Here is a 22272-nt window from a genome sequence, read left to right as displayed (position 1 = left end):
ACATATGCTGTTTTTGTGTTCTCTGAATCTGAGTTTTGGCCAGTGGAAGTCTTACCACGGCTGGCAGTTGTTTAAATGACGAGTGATAGTCTTCAGGAAAAAAAAAAATAAAATAATCTTTATATGGCAATAATCAAACCCATTCAGTGCAAGGACGACTTATCTGTCTGTGAATTGTTCAGCCTAGAGGGATCTCAATGAGTCCTGGGTGACTTAAGATAAATGTGCTAATTTCTCTGTTCATCTCTACTTCAATAGATTATCCATAGATAATTTCTACAAAGCTTTCCTTCTTTGCCCCTTCAAAAATTGTTTGTTCTTAGTTCTATGGAATCTAGCTCCTGCTAATAAGAACCTGGAGTACTTTGATTTAAAATCTGCTAATTAGAGTGTGCAATTTCTCATGGCTGTGCCTAGGCAAAATTTAAATACTCCCTCTCCCTTAATCTCTGTGATAGGGTTCAGATGGTCAGCCCTTGATTAATAGCAGTTTCACTTAAAACACCATGCAGCTGAAGGAAAAATGAGTCTTCACATACTGAAATAAATACATTAAGAAGAGGATTAAGGATGACTGAAATTTTATGGCTCTGTTTTGTTGTTTTTCAGGGGGTTTTGGTTGAGGATTTTGGTGTTTTGGTTGTGGGGTTTTTTTAGTATCAGGTATTGGAGTCCAAAGCGAAAAACACGTTCCTCCCTTTTACACTCCTCTTTCTAAAAACAGTCAACCCATTTTGAGGGGGAGAAGCAGCAGTAAACAAAGAATATTTCTTGTTGATGGGTCAGTTGCAGTTTTACGTAGGCTGAAAAGTAGATTGTAATACTGTGAAATGGCAGCATACTTTTGTTCCTCCTTCCCTGCCCCCATCCTGAAAACACACATGGCTTGACAAAATGCCACTAGAACGTGCTTGAAAACAGTGATCTCATTGTGAAGGCTGAAAACTTAGGGCTCAGTATAGTTGGATGATTGAGAAGCACAACATGCTCAACAGATGTAAAAAACTGTATAATTCATTACTTTCTCAAGTGGGGAATGAGCTTCCACAGCCAGTTACTAAACCACTGCAAGAGGTGTAAAATATCCCATGATTTCCTATGCGAGTGCACCAACTATTTCAGATATGCACATACTACTTGTGAGTTTTGGCTAATGGTCACTGGGGTTATTTCTCTGTGCTCTGTTCTGTACTTGTTTTGGGGTATTTTAATAAGAGAAGAGAGACTGAACATTTTATCCTTGGTTTTCCTATTAAATGGCGGGGAGGTGGGGGGAAGTGAGCAAGCAAACAAACTCTAAGCAACTAAAGTCCAGAGAAAACTTAAAAGGAGATTACAGACCTCAGACTTCCCACTTGTCTTAGTGAGCTGGCAGGAAAGCCAGTTTAAGCCAACTGAGTTTGTTGTTCCCTTGGGTCTGCAATCCTGCATAGACCTCCCTGGCAGACTCTGAGATTCTGGAAACCTAAACTGAGGCTCACACAATCCCTTTTTTTTATTATTATTTTTTTTCAAAGAGATTCCATCTCTTGCTTTCTTCTGAACCTCAAAACCCAAAGCAATTCATTTCTGAAACTTTCTAAAAATTCCAAGATTTTGTTCCTTTAAAATTAAGCATCTCTCTGCTACTGCACATAGTTTCTGCAGGGCCTCACAGGGGAAGGCTGCTGATGTTTCTTGCTTCCAGAACTAGCAGGCAGCTGGAAGACATTTTACCTTCCCATACTACAGGTTAGACTAGTGTCAAGGCTGCTCTAAACAGTGCCCAGAGGACTTCTTGCTCACTGAGAGCTCTCATTCCCACCCTGCCTGCACCTTCTTTGGCTCCAGACATATTCCCCCAAATGACAGCAGTTATCCCTGCCTTTGTAAAACAACTTCATACCAATACTGTCAATAGAATCATGTGCCAGAATAATAAAGAAAAGATAATCTGTGCATGGGTACTAACTTGGGTGCCAGCATCTGATCAGAGATTAGACAATTAACCTGGGGAACAGTAAAATCAACTTTGGCCTATCAGATGAGTCTCAATAGATGTATGTTTTGAAAAGGGTTCTCTTTACAAGAAGAGCATGAATGAGGCAGAGTTATGGCATATCCACCACCTAGCAAAGGTTTGAAGAAGCGTTTCCAAATTAACATGTTTCTTTAATTTAAACTGCATAAGGCCTTCTAGGCAGCTCGCCAGCCTTCACAGCTGTTGGCAGGTAGAAGAGGATGGAGGAGGAGATAAGAGTAGAAGAGGGAATATTCTTATTGGGAATACGCAGCCTCTGAAGGCAGATGTTGATTTAGAGATTTCATTTGGCTCCTGTCAGAGGTTACTGCAATGTTCATAATTGTTGTCCCTTAGCATTAGTTTATCTCTGCTGCCGTGGCATAGCTATCTGTGACAATACTTCCATGTGAAACCTGTATCTTCCCCTCCCTCTTTACTGCTTTCAGTAAAAATTTCTCATACTCATTGAATGCTCAAGCTGCATTATTATTTCTAGACACTTCTGAGGCTGTCCACGTGTAAAAGGTAATCGGTTGTCCAGCTGTTACGCACAAATTCTTTATTGAGCTGAAATAAATCAGCTCCCCTTTTCTCCTCCTCTGTCTTTTTTGTAAGGCTTCAGATTTGGCAGGTACCTACTCCTGAATACTAAACTCATGCTTTACCCCAGCTGAAAAAATTTCATTTCACAGAACAGAAATAGTGTGTCAGGAATCGTGAAAATTAATTATGCAATTAGATTTTCTTTTTTTCTGGACCTTACAGAAACAGAGCAAGGTGCATGCCTACAAGTAGATATATTTGTATTTGTCACAGTAGACAAACAATCTCACTGGCTGACAAAGAAAATCTTTGTATCTCCTTCCCAGGAGCATGAAGCTTTCCCCCCCGCCCCCATTCCTGTAAGTCATCTTCCTGATGCAGTTAAATACACCCTTGCCCTTACCCTATGTTGATCTACTTTATCCACCTCAAGAAAGAGTCCCACATGCATGCAGAGAATGAACCAAGGAAAAAAGTGAGGTGTAGATTTTTACGTCTAGGTTAATAGTACACAACTATTAAAATAGACAACCTCCCCTATCAACTTTACAGGTATGAACACATCACATTATTGTAGGTGATGGTAGGGTGAAAAAGCTGTAGCAGTATGTAATAAGGTTGCAGAGCCTTTGCTTTCCTCCAGGCTTCATGTGTCAAACTGGCTGGTTCGGCATTGGAGAAATTTTGGCAAAAACTAAGTGCATATTTTGTCTCAAGTTTGCTTTAGTTGTGCTTTAGTTGATTAAAAAGGAAAATCCATTTTGCATTAGCTTTTTACATGAATTCAGCCTGTTAATCCATTTTCTGTATGTCTAGTTCATGTATTCCAAGGCCAGAAACATGCATCAGAAAACCAGCGTTTTTAACAAAGCCTCTCAACTCTGTCAGGGTAGTGAGAAAAGCCAGAAGCAGGTACACTGGCACTTTTGCAAACTCCAGTAGATTTGTGGTGACTGAGCACCAGATTTTAAAGCAGCAGAAAAGCAATTAAAAAAAAATTAAAATCCTAAAAATCTGAGTTTAATAACAAGTCAATAGTGACACAAAAGACTGTCTTACTAGCAATGGTATGAGCTTACTTGTATTATGCACTCACTGTCCAAAAATATGTCCTCTCCAAATGCACTGATAAAAACTACTCCTGACTTACTCAGTTCAGAAAGGTAGAGAACACTTACTAAGGAGGAAAAAGAAATCCAGAATCAAAAGATTAATTATAATGCACAATTTCATCTCATTCATCTGACAATCATACAGGATATTTTTGCTATTTCTTATTACTGAATAGCATCAAGACATGCACTAACATATAGAAAATCAACTGTTGAGGAATCGAGTGAGAGACTTTTTATTATTTCAGTGGTTCTACAACTGAGAGGGCTTTCAGAGTTCAGTCACAGTCATATACGTTTTACTATTCTTTGCTTGAGGCCTTAGACATATAAAGGCAATGTTTATTTTGTCCTCCAGTTCATTGTAAGAAATCCCATCAGTTGAAGTTTGGGCAAAACCTGGCTGCTCAGATGCCAGTGGACTTTGCCCACTCCATTGTGGGCAACTTTATTGACTTCAATGCAGCCAAACATCATTTGCAACTTTATTTCATGAAATGAAAGACAAAGTTAACCCTTTGCTGCAACTTCAAAATAATGGAAAACAAACTTTGCCAGAATTAGCTTGTCATCAATGTGACTTCTTGATTTTGGCTGAAGAGCATGGCATACCTCTCTTAATAAGTAAAAAATACATGTATCAAAGTTATTGTGCATTTTCATTTGTGTTCCTCCCTCTCCAGAAGACTTGTAGTTAAAAAAAAGAAGCCAGATCATCCATCTCCATGGAAACTGGGAGTAAAAGTCAGTGCTGAAGGATATATTTCATATGGCTTGCATAAAGTAGTTCACACTGGGGTTGGTGATTCATACCACAGGCTGTTGTTGCACCTTCTAACTTTGTTGCCTGAGCATTGGATCTTTCCTATAGGAACAGCGAGAACTAACCTCTCAGTACAGATACTTCAAGTCACATCTGGAGGACTCTCTTCTCTCCTAAACACATAGGAAGGCAGAGTTGATGCAGGCAGAAAATCCAGAGGACAAAAGCATACTCTGAATATGCAATTTGCCAGTTCTGTTTTCTCTGACCTGTGTGGTCTGAAACTTAATAGCCTGTGAATTTATATTTTAATTATTGCCACAGTTGAAATCAGCAGGACTACTAATGCTATCAGGTTCCCAATTGCAGACTGAGGGCTGGTGGGGTGATGTTTCCATTCAGGGTCATCAACTACTCATCCCCTCTCAGTCATCTCAGACCCACACCAAAATCCTATAAATTTCAAGGAACCCTATAAATAACCTTACCTGCGAAAATTCTTGGTAAGGCAAAAACTGTATTGAAATAAGGCAACGCATACCACTACTGGAAAACATTTGACTTCTTGCTGGTTACTTATGTTTTGGAATCTGGCTTAATCTGAAAGTCTTTGTCATTATTATAAATACAGGAAAAATATAAATAATCTGTGTAAGTATCTGGTGTTTGAGGACAGGCCTTTCTAAAGTAGAAAGTAAACATTGGCTCAATCCAGATTCCAAAATATTCTAAATAGTAAAGTCTCTCTGAAAGCATATTGGTGACCTTGCTTGGCATTACTGCAGCACGTTTACCCTCGCCTCTCTCGCAAGAAGAGGAGAAAGTTGGACACTTCAGTCAAAATAAGCAGACTGGCTTGCTTAAAGGCCTACTTACTTACTAAAGTAAACCCAAAATAATGAACTAACTTTGATTCTTAAATAAACATCTTTGAGATTGTTATTTTAACACATCTGGTAACATGAAATGACCTATTCTGAGCCACACAAACATGCATGCATATGAGTCCCAAATGCTCATAAGCACAAAAGAAGCCACTCCAAATTCTTGTTTTCCTATTTGTTTTCTGGTTTGAATAATTTTAACCAAAACTGTCACTGAACCTATCACACCTTTTTAGTAGGTGGTCAAAGCGGTGATAAGTATAAAGGAGAAATGAAAAATAAATCCCTCTAGATTATAAATGAAAGAATAATTGCTGGAATCTGGAAGATATTGCCATTGTATGGACAAAGACAATAATAAATTATTTTTATTCTGAGAGCCATTCCAAACCACAACACCAATGCACTAGACTGCTGGCAAGTTTCACTTGTGGTGTTCAAGTACGGCAAGCAGATAAGAGCAGCTATCAAGGAACTCCTGTACATTGGGAAACTCTTGAAAGTACTGAAGAAGCTGTCTAAGAGCAGTATCACTGCATGATGTGAGCCTACTGATTGAAGAAAAAAAGGAAAACCTCTTGAACACTGTGGGGGTACCCAACTTAAGTTTCTTAAAATGCTCCCACTGACAGAATATATATGGTATTTTAATATTTCTTCTGATCAGACAGTAACTTAGATCCATGACTACTTACTTTAGTCTTAAAACATTCTAAAGGTTAAATTTGTTGAAAGTAAGATAATTTGTCAAGAAACAATACATCAGTTGTGGTGAATTAGATTGTAAGAAGGTCCTTGTATACAGTATTACTATATACCTTACTTCTCTTCTAATTCTAAGCTTCCTGTAATTTGGTGGCATTGCAGAAGTATGAATTCCTCATATGTCTTTAGCTGTCTTTCAGAAAAGATTCCACAGCTTCTAGGTTCTGTAACTCTCAACAATGATGTCAGCAAAATGAATCCTGAAGTCAGAAAATCAGTTGTTGATGTGTCAATGTGATTAAGAAATGCCTTTCAGGATAATTTTTAAACATATATCAAGGTATAAACATATACCCCCATCCCACATTAATCCTAAACATACATTCATTGACTAAAAAATCCAAACATCAATGTATCTATTTGCTTTTAAATGCACATTTATAAACAAAAGCAATATTTAATTTTTAGTCTGCTGTGAATGTTGATGTTACCTTCACAGAATATCAAACTGATATTAAAGGCTTAAACTTTTTTTTTTTTTTTTCTCCCCAGAAAAACTCAACATTTCACATGATCTTATAAATCTTCTATTAATTTGGTAGATTTGTGGTCTGGAGTAATAGGAGTGGTTTCCAGGTAAACCTTTTGTTTTGTTAAACTAGTGTAATGAGCTTAATTAGCCTCAATACTCAGAACAACTCTTTTTAGTCAAGACTATTTCTATGCAGCTGAGGAAGACCCTGTTACCAAAGTACAAGTGTATACTGTATCCTGAAGACTTTCATACACTCAATACTAATAAATATTCCCCAGAGAGGATTTATCTTTTTTACCTTAAATCACTCAAAGGAAAAGTCATTGCAAAAGTCTTTTTCACTCATCCAGTGGAGTTGATACACAAATTTTGCTGTGCATTCAGATATCTGGTTTGCCAAAGTGTATCCAACTTTAGATCTAGTCAAAGCAGTTTTTGGTCTATGTGGTGTGTCACTAATACCACTGTGGTCTTTTCTTACGGAGCAGAGAAAGTGTGGTAATTTGTTCAAGATGGCACTATCAGAGCCTCAAACCATCTTTTTGCCTGTGTGGTTACAGTCAATCAGAGAAGAAAAAAGAAGTTATTCTTCGATGCACCTACCAAGGACTGGTTCCTAACAAAACAAGTTGTTTCTATTAAGCAGGATTTGTGAATGCACCAGGTGCTTCCACTTAAAAATCTCCAAGTTTACAGGCAATTCATTATTTTGGCAATATGAATATTTTACTGTGTTTTATGAATATTTTAAAGATCCATGAATAAGAAGCAATGTCATCCAAGAACTTCAGTATAAAGTCAACATGCAGGAGCTACCTCAGTAAAGGCAGAACCACCTCCTGTATTTTGCTTCTGCTCTGTGGATACGATTTTCCTAATTCCCAACAAATCAGTCCAGGGAAAGCTGCTACTCCTCTATGATCCCAGTGATACTTAATGACTCACTTTAAATTGCAGTAATTGATAAATAGGCTTTCATTTTAATGAAAGCAACTGGTTCTCTCACTTTTCCAAGACACAGAATCCCAGAAGCCAGGTCTCTTACACAGATTGCTGTGAATATACAGCCAGGCCTGTTTTTGATATATTTCCTCATCCTAAGCAGTTCCTGTGTATTACAAAGTATGAGTCAACATGAGCAAAGGTGGCAGAGACTGACTCCTAGGGCTGGCTTAATCTCTGCAGCAGTAGGTTTGCCATCTAAATTTAGACTAGAATTTGAACAGAGTAATTAATCACTGGAACAAACTGCCAAGGGCAATTATACTGACTGCCACTAAAACTTTCAAACCAGGTGACAGTTTTGGGCTGCTCTGATAGCCCTACACTATACCATGCCTGCATCACTAAGGGTGGCTGAGTATCACATAGATAATGTTGCTTCTGCAGCTGGAGAAGGAGATAGCCAGTTGTATGCCCACCTTGCTCTGCTTCAGCTTCACAGAGGAACAATGGAAGAGAACCTCAAGCTCTTCTTGGTTTCCTCAACTACTTTACTGCTCTCTTGGGGGAAACAAGAGATGTTGAATGGTGATTCAGAGATATTACTGGAATTCTTCAGTAACTTGGGTCAGAGTTTAATCACCATTACCCAAGAGTGCTAGGTTGCACACATCACATGGCACAGAATGTTGGCCAGAATTAAATCCACAAAAGAAGTTACATCTGCAAACAAAAAAAAGTACCATTTCTGGGAGGCAGTTGCTGCAGAGCTGTCTTCAATGGCTAAGAGTGTACATCAAGAGATCCTCAAGGAGACATCCCAAGCTCAAGACCTGCATTCCTCACTGACTCACAGGCTGCTCTGCCTGTAATACACAATGGCAGGTCAGAGACTCCATCAGCTCCTCACTGCTGATGATCTGACTCCAATTACACAAGTTCTTGTCCTTTCCATACAAGATTTCAGATCTGGAATTAATCTGAATTAGAAATAGGCAGTCTCAAAAAATGCAAAACTTGAGATTCTTTCAAGTTTCTCATCAAGAAATCCTGATGTTTAAGTCTGTCCCTTGGTAACAGCCTTCAAGATTAGGCTTGGGTTTACATATGCATTTGAGCCTTGCACTGTGTTGTCTTTTGCTGTTATGAGCTCTATTTGGCCCTGATACCTCTTGACTGTAGGTGCTTCATCCATCTTTCGCAGGTTGAGGCCAAAAGCCATAAAATTCAGTACCAGCTGAATCCACAGGCACACACTTGGATCTTAAAAAACAAGCAATCAGGCAAATAGCTATCTCAACAACTGTCTGGAATGAAATAGTAACAAAAATTTATTGACTATATTGACTTGATATTGACTAACAGAAGTCTTCCAGTTCATTTCTAGCCATGGAGAGCACTCAGGATCTACCACATAAAAAGATGAGGCACTGGAAAGAATGGGATTTTTAATTGCTTCAGGTACTGTCAGGTTGGACTACTTTTTTTGTCAAACACTAAGTAGTTATTCTAAGGATGTCAAAGCCCGTAAGTGGAGGAATGAACCTAGGACTCCCATGCTTAACTTGATGCCTAGTCACTTTGAGATTTAAGAGCACAAAGGAACTGCTAAGGAACGCCAGACTTGTCAGACAAATAAATGAATGTTGTATACTGTAAGGGTGCATATATACTTTTATAATGTGTGAAGTAAGAAAATGCATAGTTTTAACACAGGTTTTTTCTCCCACCCTAAAGCATGGGCCTCAGGAAGACAGGAATATGTGTTAACCACATACTCTGGATGTTTCCAGGAAAAAGTTTCTTTGAGATCCCAAGAGTCTCTGTAAATTTGAAAGATGAATATGATTCCCAACTAGCTACTTTAATGAATGATTGGTAAGAAAACAACAACAGAAAGCAACAAGATCCAAGTCTACACTTGAAGAAACTTAACTGCAAAATGGTAAATTCATCATGAAAATTACATCCAAAATTAATCGAAAAACAATTATTTGGTCCACACTACTTTTACCTGTAAAATCTGAGCTAATGAGAAGGCATAAGGATAGAAAAAGTGAGGGACTGACCAATATAAATTAACTGCTCTCACTATAACCAAATACTCTTTTGAGGTACCTATGTAGTTGTATTTTGCACAGTTCACTTCTGAGCTGTCACTTCAGACGGGGCGTTTTCTCATGTGTTTTTTTTCATATTCCTCTCTGGAAACAGTGGGACAGCAAAAAGGTGTTTCCATTTGTGAAGTTTCTGGTAGATTCTGTGGAATCTACCACAGAGCAAGCAGTACAGTGGCTTCCTGGTAGGGTGCAGATGAACTCTTTCTGCTGAAAAAAAAAAAATAATTAAAAAAAAAAAAAATCAGTGCAATACCTTTCCTTGATAAATGACTTCTCAGAGGAAGGACCATTTTGGACACTGAATTCTGGCTTCTGTTCCCTGTGACACCGCCATATTTGCACAGCAGCAGAAGAGGGGCAGAGGAACTCTTTTTAATTTTCAGGGCAGCATGAAGGCCTGCAAATTGGCTAACTGTTAATGATAACCATCAGCTCAAATGTGATTTTAAAGTGCATGGGGAAAGGTGAGTTTACATTTAAACCTCTCTTGGCCAAAGCCCACTGCCACCATGTATGCCCTTCTCTAGGCAGCTGTTTCTGGAGTCAGTTTAGAGTAGTGATAAGTTTGCTTTCTTTCCTCATTCGAGTCTCATCCTGTTCTTCAAACAGACCTGTGCAAAGTAAAGCACAGAGTGAGTAACCCAAGGTCAAACCAGAAATGCTGGTACTGAGACATTACTCAGGAGCCAGGCCCACAGTCAGTCAGGGTGTGGCCCAAGATGGGACAGCTCCATTTTTTGCTATAATCATCAGAAAACTGTGTCCTGGTCATAGCTTTACCATGGGACACCAGAAGTATTTTGTAACTGGGTCTTGCTCTCCACTGACAGTTCAATTTTGCGGCACAGGCTTTCCAACAAGCAAGAGGTAGGAGATCAGAAACTAATACAGTAGCTGTTGTAGGATGGCCTGAAACATCACCAGCCCATGACCATAGCCATTCTTAAGTTCATCTAGGCTCCAGGCTGGACAGAGGTGCATCTTTTGAGGGCCCCTTGTCAAAGCTGCTGGAGCCAACTATTGCCATGGCAATACCACATGTGGAGGGTACCATTTACCTCAAATGATATGCTCTGTATAATCTCAGCTAAACTGTTGCCTCAGTTAAAGTTAAATCACCATGGCACCAGACAAATGACTTTCAGAGAAAAGCATCTAGAAGTCGGCATGTGTGCAAATTCAGCCATTTTGGCATAGGCTATTTGTGTGGATTTAGACTGAAAGAAATCTGATTTCTCATAAAAGGAAATTCTGCAAATCAATCCTCTGGCCTCAACTTAAACATCTGGTTGGAAAAAACAAGGTCCAATTTTGCCTGAATTATGACTATTTTTCAAAAAAGAGATATCTATAAATGATAGAAGGAAAGATGAAACCATGAAAATGTGTTTTGGACAAAAAATAACAGTATTTTAGCTTTAAAAATACACTAGGAAAACAACAATGCCTCAAATTTATCTCTGCAAAAAGCTTTTATTTTCACAAATGACCATTTTCTAGAGGGAGTTCAGCCACCAGCTGTGCTTGCATAAGGCAGAAGCATGTCCATGGGACTCACTACTCAAGCTGCATAACAGCTACATTAGTAGCTAGCACTGATATGAGCAAAAAAAAGCAAGAACTCAAAGGTGCAAATAGCTGAAGAGGAAACAATGTCAAGTAAAACTGCTACAAACACACAAGTTCAAATAGTCTGTGTCTTGAGTCAGACAAATAGCACTTTGAACTTCCAACTCACATGAGTACAGAGATATTCACATAAGTAAACGTTTATGCCTATGCAAAGGGCCATTGATTTCTGAGTGGGAAAATTATTTATTATGCATTGGAAATGTTTGAAATAGAAAACCAGATTAGGGAAGGAAAAGAGTGCAGTAGCAACAGCATCATATACTTCCCTCCACTGGGACACAAGGATCTTTCTAAAGGTGTACACAAGCAACACAAAACACTGCATATAGGCAAGCTCGACAGATGCCTTTCAAAAATCTGCAAGACTGTCAGGGAAGTGGATGTTTTCATAGAGAGCCAGAAGTTGTGCCCATCCTCATTAATCAGTCTCAACAATGCGCTGCCATCTCCATGCTCTATACATCCAATGTTCAGACTCACTCTTGCCAACACATATGTGGGACTAGACCCACTGGCTCTAGAATTTAATGCAAAGCATGCTTTCAGCAGCAAGAGACATTTTTGTGATCTTGAAGAAAAGTTGCCTTCCTTCTGTGGAATTGTTCCATATTTCCAGGAAATCAGATGTTTCTTTCATAACAATGGTGTATTACAGTGATGTATGTTTACAGTAAAAAATGCTGAAGTGATATATTTCCTAATTACATTCTCAAAGAATTCTCATCCAATATCAGTCTGAACCACCTCCCAAAAGTAATAATAGGATCTTCACCATTAGCCTGGGAAGGAAAATATGCCCACAAGTCAGATAAAATTATATTTAAAATTCTTTCTAGGGGGTAAAGTGCCCTCTTAGGTGGCTCTTGAATAAATGGAAAACAACCCACAGGAATCCTGCCGTTAATTTTGACAGTCTCTGGCTCTGGCCCTATTGTTTCATTAAAAACTGGAAATAAGTCTTGTCTACTCACATAATGTGAACCATACTGTATCTATGCAGTTCACTGCAGTCCAATCCTCCTATGGGATAAAGGCATAAATTCATCGTATGTGAAAAGGACATAATCCATAACTGCATCCACAAGATGGCTCTGACCAGTATAACATTATTGATCAGAAAACCACCTGCCTTCCCCCTCCCTAGGCCAGTCATGCACATGGCACAGCAGCTGTTCTGCAGGGTTCTTCTTTCCCACAGCCCTTCTAATTTGTGCCTATCATCCATAAGCATGCACACAGAGCTCTTTGGCTTCCATTTGCTAGGTCTGTCTGCTAATCCAGAAGCCAGGACATAAAGAAAGCTATTAAATACATAAGCAAAAAAAAATATAAATGGCAAGTAGCCAAAATATTTCACACAGACTTGAACTGCTGATGCTGCTTCTGAATATGAACTGCATGCTTTGCATTGGGCATCTTCAACAGTCCCTAAAAGTAAGGAAGTGTTTGAGTGCATAACAGAACAACACATTTTTTTAAAACCAAAAACAACTAATGAAAAAACACATGCCCATCCAACTTCTGATCAAAGCTTGATTCTCAGCTGCTTGCCACCCTCCAGCCCTATTCTGACACTAAGAGCATTTCACCCTTTTCAGTTGTACAGAGACTTAAAGCAGGAATAGTAAAAGTGAAGTAATTCACTTTAACAGGTGTTCCCCTTGCTTTGCAACAGTAGACATATTTTATATAAGGTTTAAGCCCTTTATCTAACTACTTATGTCTGTGAAAGTAGAGCATAAATCATATCACTAGTCCTCCCACCCCCTGCATAGAGAGAAAAAAACGCATTGAGTACAGTGAGGAGAGACACTCATGATCTCTGCTTTCTCCCTGCCAGTGTGGTCAAGCACACACACCATTCCTCTCACATTGCATGGTTTAAGTTAAATTTGTTTTCAAACTATGGGAAGTTTTGGAAACAGCTAATAACCACTGGATGTAGACTACGATTAAGTGAGGTGGATCCACATACAGAAGTGTCAACATTATTTCCTGGTAACAGGGGAGGAAGGGAGGTGAGGAAAGAGCAGAGAGCCAGGATTGCCAAGACACCCTTGCTCATCGAGGTGGTCACTGCTGACTCTCAGTCTATGCAGAAGCCTGTGGAAAAGGATAAGCAGTTCAAGGTGTTGAGCACCCACCCTCAGCAGTCTTGAGTTGCAAGGGCTTGACTGCTTCTCTCCTACTGCCCACCCAAAAGATGCCACTAAAGTAAATCAAAATTCTTACTGATGCCTCATGGAATAATTACAAGCCAAAAAGAAGGATATGAATCAATAAACACTTTTTTATTGTGAGGGTGGCTGAGCACCAGCACAGGTTACCTAGAGAAGTTGTGGATTCTCCTACCTTGGAGAAATCTAGACATAGTCCTGGGAAACCAGGTCTATGTGATGCTGTTTGAGCAGGAGGGTTGGACCAGATGACCTCAAGAGGTCCCTTCCAACCTCAACTATTCTGTGAAAAAGTGATGTAGCAATTCTTCACACACACACCAAGTCTATATGGGTCTTGAGAGCTGAAGCTAGCCATCCCCAATATTTTGAACAGAAATAGTATCTGGGCATGTACCATGATTATTTCCAAATAAAAATATTTTCTTCTCTCTCCTCCACTAAATTCAGTTACCTTCTATAAGATTAAAGTTTGTTTTGAAATAACTAGCCAAAAGTATACACATGTTGTGCATAGTCTTATGGAGCTTGCAGCAAACCAAATTATAGTCTGGGGTTGATGAAGGAAGATGAATCTAAACATATCTCCGTACAAAATTCTTGTGGCTTAGCAGAAGTGGTACTTTTCTTTCTTCTCGTGGTTAAAATATATTATGCTATGAGCCAGTCTCATGCTAAGAAGCACACAGAACAACCCATACTGGTCTTTTAAATAGATAGTTGTGGCATCAAAGCTAATCCACAGAAGCTTCCAAATACCATTGAAATGGAAGAGTGACACTGCTACCTCTCTTCAGAATTCTGACAATGGCCTCATACTAGATTTTATTATCATGACCATAACAGCATTTTGACAGCATTCAGAGACAGAGAGACAAGAAAACAGCATCTCTGAATTCTGACCAGTGCACAATCCAAGCAAAATTAAAAGGTCAAGTTTTACTCTCAAACCAAATGTTACCCACCAATAAACAAGTGCAGCTACAGGTTGCTTTGGTACTGAATTCAACCAGATTATTTCAGGTATAAATATTTAAATGTCACAGAGCTCAACAGAGGCCAGAACCCACCTGTATTTTCCACCTTGCCACGGTAACACCAGCCTGTGTGTTGGGTCCTCCAGTGCCATAGCTACATTGTGATGAGCCTCCAGACAGGGACATTTTAGCACCTTAGGTGCATCTTCATAACATAAGCTTACTCTGTCTGGTTTATCATCCAGACATATAAGCAGCTGTCTGACAGTAAGAGAAATGACAAACAATTAACAATCGTAAATAGAAACTTCTGTTATGAAAACAGCTGTATACTATTAAGTTTATGGGTATCTTCTATAAGATAATCTGTGCCATCTAAATGCAGCTAAATGCTCAGTAAGAATAAATAACTTTTGTATCGTACACCAAGCAGGAAATAATTTCTTTCCCCTAAAGTTCAGGTATGACACAAGCCCCTTGCTTTATCACTCTCATACATACAGATCCTATTTTGTAGCCTTCCTCACAAGGCATCATTGGGCAGCTTAATATAAGTAGTTGCACAAATCATACAGCCTCATGCTTCTGTCTTGGCATCTCACCTCCTTGCATTCATAGTGTTAAATAGCTGGTTGTGATTTTCACTCCACTTCGCACTAAAAGGCGCCAGAGTACAACCCTAGAAGGAAGCACTAGGGAGAACATACAGTCAGCCCGTTTTTGGTAGGCAGGTATTACACACTCCAAGTACTGTCCTTCATGGACTTCTGCAGTACATGAACTGTATTTGCATATCTTCAGAATAATGATTTTTTAAAAAATTTCTTTAAGGGAGTACATAAAGTCTTGAATATTAAATCTCGCACTACTCTGGTACTGTCATGATATTAGTCCATTTGGAGCAAAACCCATCCTCTCTCAGCAATCTAAATATCGCTTTAGATTATTCAATACGGCTTTCTTAAGATAAACATGGTTGGAGAGAGGGAGCTACATTTCTTTTTTTTTGTTTGTTTGCTTGCTTTTACTCGGTGCAACAGTAGAGCAGATAGATGAGAAAAAGCTTTCTCCGAGCATCTCATGTCCTATGCTATACTATATAGTGTGCTCACTTCACAGTCAGCCAACTGGTTTTAATCATCCCAGTAGGAGACCATCTTATTCCTAGCAGAGAAGCTGCAGCACAAAAATTATATTTAAAAAAATGAGAGAAACACTAAGCTGACAAAGACACCACTATTCAGATAAAGTTTAACACTGAGGTCCACCTATTCATCCATTGCTGAGCACTGTCTTGCAGAGTCAAAGTTTATGCAAGGAGAGAACAAGGGTCACCTCAGTGTCCTTCCTAGCATCTCAATAGAACATTTTTGCTTGCTTAGGGCTGTTCATGAACAACATCTAAGCATAAAGTGACAGCTGTGTTTGTCTATATGCTCTCACTGTAGTCCCACCGTTAAAGAGATTGCTTTGGGCCAAACCACAGGTTAAAGGTATTCAGTTAAAAGCTAAAATCCAATAGTATTACATATATATAATTATAAAAAATAAATATGCATTCTTAAAGAGTTACCTTAATCTCACAGGGCTCATGTGTCCAGTGTATTGGGAGAGTCTGACCTGCTCTGAACACAGTGAATGTGTGCCCCCTGCCCTGTCTTTCCTCACTTCTGTCTCAGTGGAAAAGGAGTCAGGCTTTTTGTCCTGAAATGGTACTAAGATCATTGTGCCACTGTCCTGGGGTGAAGGAGAGTCGGGTCAGAGCAAAGGAGTGCCTTCAGGACAGTGGTGACCCACAATACTAACTCGAGCACTTTTTAAGCTCCTCTAATTTATGCCAGAGGCTTGATTGGCCTCGCAAAAAGAAGAGGATGACTTCAAAGTTCCCTTTAGCTTTTTCAACGAGCAAATAAACCACATCTTCTGTTCAGCTTTTTTAAGCAGATTTTTTCCTCGAACAATGCTTACTGAATGTGAAATTATTTCCGATCCTGGGAAGTGTTATCTCCCTCACATACCTACACATGCTTCACTGTAGATTTCTACATGCTGTGCCTTCAGTTATCTTGTCTCTGTTAAAACATCTGAGCCACAAATTTAGGCTTGAACATGTGCAACAGGAGACAAAATTTGGCTCCGCAAGTGTGAAATAGCTCAGTTGTCCACTGACTCAACTTCAAAAAAAGGTTAGCATGTTGAAAAGGACTAATTTTTCAAACTTTAAGTAGTAAGGAGGTGAGGAGATGGGGGGGAGGAGGGAAAAAGCACTTCATCTTTTATGCAGCTGAGTGTCCATTCATGAGGCTCTGATGAAAACATTGACACATATGATCAATATTTTTTCACATTTTTCTACTATCTTAAATTTCTCTTTCCTCTCGGCATTTTTAACCAATATTTATAAAGCATTAGTTCATCTGACCATTATTAGAATTTAAAATAAGTAATTCCTATCAGATAGTCTGAACTCAAGTACCTCTGAGAACAAGAAGGTGCTACTTTCTGCAGTTGGCTATGGCTGCAGAAGTTTTTATGCTTATTTTCATGTCATATTTAAAGAAAGACTATCCATAGCCTCACAATCCTTTAAAAGAAACCAAAACACAGAGCTCATTCAATGAGATTTTAACCTCCAGTAGAAGCAAAATCATAAAGTGTTCGGGGGACCCAACCCGGCACCTGGCCAACAGGCAGTGACTGCACCTGCTGCCATTCCTTGGGGCTGGCAGCCCTGCACTGCTTCCCACACTGGGAAGGGAGGAGGGAGCAGCTTTACCGGGGCTCAGTCAAACTTCCATCTCCCCTGAAAACTGCAGACATGGGGTTCCAAGCACAGAGACATTTCTCTGTCTTGTGAATGCATATATGTGAACATACCTAGTATCTTAAGAAAATAAATCAAGACCCACAGTCTTCTCATGCAGCAAAAAGTGTCTTGTTATGCAGGATGGGAACAGCAGGACTTGTACCCAACAGACACTAAGTACACCCATTTGTTACACTACCCCAAGACACTGAGATGCCCCAGTGATGGACACAGCACGACAACCTGGTTATATACTGCAGGACCAAGGCTGCTGTTATGCTGGGCTTCACTCTTTTTTCAAACCTCCTGCTTCACATTCCTCCCACCCATCATAAACACAGAAAGCAAAGCCCAGGGATTTCACTGAACAGAGCTCTGAGTGGAGAGGATAAAGCTATAGGACCTGATTCCCAGCTACATGAAAGCAGAAGATGCCAAAGTCTTAAAGTACTTTGGCAGAAAACTAGCTCTGCATAACCAAGAATGCAAGCTCTGCAGTTAGTTTAATCCCTGGAATAACTCTGCAGATTTCCGAGTCATATTGCACAGGGTGAGTTTGGCTGTAATTTTTTGATATCTTTAAATTACTTACTGCTGTATTTTCCTGTCTTTTTGGTCTTTTATACAAGTTTTCCTTTTAAAACATACAGGAGAAGTGAGAAAAATAAGTATCTCAAAAACAGACAGTGACTTCCACAGTAGAAAATTTGAATCCTGGGAGAGAAATTAGTTCCAGTAGCGGCCCAAGCAGTGATGTAGCCCCATCTAGAAAGTGTACATCTGCTGCCTCAAGGAGTTCTTCAAGGAAAGGAGCATTCAAAAAATCTTTGTTACTGTTATTACTCTTTTTATTGTCATTGAGTTTTAGGCTGCTGAAGCTGCATCAGCCTGTTTCTGCATCATTGTCACTCTTCTGTGCCCAGAGAAATAATGTCAATAAAGAGGTGGAGTAGAAAGGAGAAGTGGAGTTGCAGGAATGACAGATGAGTTTGAGTTATTAGAGAGTATTTCAGAAATATTCCCTCTTTTCCCCTCCTCTCTTCAAACACAAGCTTAGCATCTGAATACTAAAGTCTAGCTTAAGAGAGAAAGGAGAGAGAGAAATGGCTTATGACTCCCATATGTTTTGGTACCTTTAAAATAAAGGCATGGTAATACTTAAACAGCATTAGGCTTCAAACAGCTGGTACTGTGTTTGTTACTATAATAATCTGTCTAATTATATTGGAATGTGACATAAAAAGTAAAAAAGGAGGTTGCTTTGACAGCTCTGTGCTCAGGGCTCCCAACAGGCCAACAATGAGAACCTGGAAAAAGGAAGGAACTTGTAAAAACTAATGACTGCTCTGTTGGTATATAGACCTATTTTTGCCATAAAATTACTTTTTTTTTTTTTTCCTACAAGAAACCTACTCCCCTTTAGATAAAGCAACTTTAAGTCACATTCACGATACAAACAAAATTGAAGACCTTTTTCTCAGCCAGTGCTTTTTTCCTGTTTTTTTATGATACCCCTTGGTTTCTGTAAACACACTAAATATATTCTGATTTCCAGAAGTTCATGACCTATTTGAATTGTTTAAGTCAGTGGCTCTACATAAATATTATAAATATTGAATTCCCACAGGATTCAGACAACAGGTTTTCAATGCACTGACCCAAGCTCTATTCACTGGTGACTGATTTCTTTTCTCAGACTCAGTGACATCTTTCATGCTCAAGAAAAAAAAAAAAAAATTAAAAAATGACAAAAGCTGAGCCCTAAAAATGTTATTTAAAGCCGCATGCAGTTGAAAAAGCTTAACAGCATATAGGATGAGATGCAGAATATGGTTCACTAAGGAAGTCAGTCACACCAGTTGAAGACTTAATCCAGCTGCACAGAGGTTAATGGGGATCTTTTCCCTTATTCAGTGCAACTGTGTTTGGCCTAAACTATTTTTCTCTGTAAGGAAAAAAAAAAAAAAAAAAAAAAAAAAAGAGCTTTTTACTTCTGCAATATATCTTTTAGCACTGCACTGTAGCATACATATCTTGCCTTTTCCACCACACTTTTTACCACATTTTAAATTAGAAATACATTTCCACTGCATAAGATAATAGTATGTGAATTCCAACAGTTTTACAAAAAAATGGCTTATAGGAGTAACCAAACTGATATTCCAGTAAGATTTTCCTATTAATATTTCCTGCCTGCTGATTCTGTAGTGCTCTCACTTTCCACAGAATATCCTTCTCCATTTTGTCTAGATATGATAACAACCACACACTTTGAATGTCTTGTAATGAAAATTGAAAGTAATGCCCTTTTAAAGGTGTACAAAGATGCTGTTAGCACTTTCAATACACATATTAAGAGATGAGAATGCCATCCTAAATATTTTCTACAATTTACAATATGCTATAAAAGTTACATTAGTTGTATTATCAGTGAGATCATCTCATTGGTCCATCAGTTATTAGCACGAGACAGATGTTCAGTTGCTCCATTTCTCTTCATAGCATTGCTTTGGTCCCCAAAATTATTGTATTTATTTCTTCAGCTATAGTGATAATAGTCATTTACTGAGAAGAGTCACAGAATTTAAAGCAGGTGTATGAGATTAACTATAAATGATTCAGAATATTTTTAATGCCTTAGCCATAGGCATTTGGAGGATTCATCCTTGAAATTTTTAATAATTATTTCCTATCATTTCCAAATTTGTCACAGGAATTCAGAAGTCTTTTCCAGAATCGTAAAGCTTGTCAAAATGCATTCCTATACTGTAACATTCTTTCCAGTTTCTGATGTGAAGTCTATCTTGTTTTGTAAGCCTAGTTCTTGAATGCAGTTATGTTATTATGGTTTTTCCATTAATCATTTCACTGGAACAGACTGAAATTGCTCTTGGAAACTAACACTGTGTTCTTATGCACTCTTTAGCTTCTTTTTTGCTCTCGTATAGCACTGCAAGAGTGATTGACATGATATGGCTTGCAGGGGACAAGTGCAAAAAGTTTATCTTAACCAGAATATATATTGGTCTTATTAAAGCCTTGATAGCAAAGGAAGTTGCACTAGACTGGCTTCTGAAGTTGCCATCCACAGTACATGTCACTTCGATTTAAAAATGACAGAGTACAAACAGGAAATGGCAAAGCCACAACAACTACAAGGCAAACTTACATAAAGCCACTGGGAGGCACAGGCTGAAGCCCCGTGGCCATCCAGATCCTGCAGCTTAACAAATTCTCACTTGCCCGCTGCCTGCCACTAGAGGTGTGCTGTGTACCTTAGCGTGGAGTACCCACTGAGCTGTGCACATCAGTTTAACTGTGCTTATTTACTAACACACATTAACCTAGAGTAATACACCTCTCTAATGACACCCACCTTACACAATCCTTGTGTAAGATGTTACTCTGTAACATGAACAAAATAAAATGGTTGAAGAGAAAAATATGCGAAAGGTGCTTTTTTCCTCTTTGCATACACATACCTAGAACTGAGTCTTTCTACTGCACCTCCTGGAGATGGAATGATGCATCAGAGATCTCCATGCAACTAGTTAAATAATGTTTTCTGTTTCACACAACACAAGCTACACAAAAGAAAAGAAAAAATCAGAGAAAGAATCCGGCCTGATGACTTTCTCAAGTAGTGCTGCAGCTCTTCAATAGACGTTCAAATAGGATCTTCCTAACACAAAAGAAAGTCTAGAGTAAAAAAACCCAACAGTGATGAACAAGGCTGCTCACAGAACTGACAGTTTAGGGAGGGTTTAAATGCATTCAATGAAACCAATACCAGAAAAAGCTGACATCTCAGTGAACACTGTTAGGCAGAGATGGTGTCTGTGATCTACAGCCCCAAAACAATGGTATTGATGGCAACCTCAGGCTGTGTTTTAACGTTCATCCTCAGCTCTGCCTCTGGTAGGAGCCTTCCCTCAACAGCCAGAGCAGTGAGGTTTTTGGTGGACCACTGTGGACAGGCTGCTTACAGACACAACCTGTCCCTGTGCTATGAGTCTAACTCCCACAGAGCAGACACTTCTTGCATACCCCCTCCTGCACATGCACTCTATTTCTAACCAATGTAAAAACTTCCCTTTTTAAGGCCACATCTGAGACCAAGCTGTGTCTCTCTGTTGGCATACTAAGGTGGTTACAGATTTATTCTACAGTGCTAAAATGATCATGTTAAAAAAAACAAACACACTCACACACAAAAAAAACCCAACCCACACAAAATGAACAAAAAACTAAAAACAAAACAAACAGTGATGTAAAAGCAGGTACAGATAAAGCACACAGCTTTCCTGAATAACCAATTTAATAGTAAGTTGCATCACTGCCTATTCGACCTCTTGCTGAACAGCTTTTTTCTCCCTCTTGTTTCCCGGCTTGACTTCTTTAGATGAGATCAGCTGTTCATATCCAAACCGTAAACAGCTGGAGAAATTGACCCTGCTATGAATTAGACTTCGTTAGTAGAACTGGGGAAAATTAGAGCAATCTTAACTTCTCTGTTAAGGACTGAAAAGCAGCCTGCTGTAATAGTGCACCATGAAAGATAAATACATACAGAGGTGTCCTCAAAACAAGTTTATAAATATGAGAGCCTGTACATAGACTTTACCTGTAGATTTAGATTTTAAATCTCTTAAAAAAAATAAGATAAATCCTCTATAGGTATATTCAGTCAAAAGCCACTTTCAATGTGGTTTATGCAGCTACTTTTCATGTTAACAGTTCAATGACACTGAAAATGCTACTGCTTCAAATACTAATTAAAGAGGTGCCAGTAATGGTTTCCTAATTACAGCAGATTTAACTTTTGTCTATTAGTCTTAGTATCACTTAAATAAAGGTATAATGGGGTCATTTCACATTTAAATCACAAAAGCCTCAAGCATAAGCCACCTTAGAGGAAATTAGCTTACAATTGAACAGTGTCATTAATAATTGCTTGTAAATGGTAACAGCCAAGCTGTTACACAGCCCGTGCCAAGTGGTTACAGTTATAACCATCCACACAAACATTGACAAAGGTAAATTCTGAGCAGCCCTTTCTCAGGATTTCAAGCTG

The sequence above is a fragment of the Chaetura pelagica genome, unplaced genomic scaffold (assembly GCF_000747805.2).
Source record: "Chaetura pelagica isolate M959 unplaced genomic scaffold, ChaPel_1.0 scaffold39, whole genome shotgun sequence".
Classification (NCBI taxonomy): Eukaryota; Metazoa; Chordata; class Aves; order Apodiformes; family Apodidae; genus Chaetura; species Chaetura pelagica.
The sequence above is the reverse complement of the archived record's forward strand: the minus strand, read 5'-3'. Positions refer to the sequence as shown.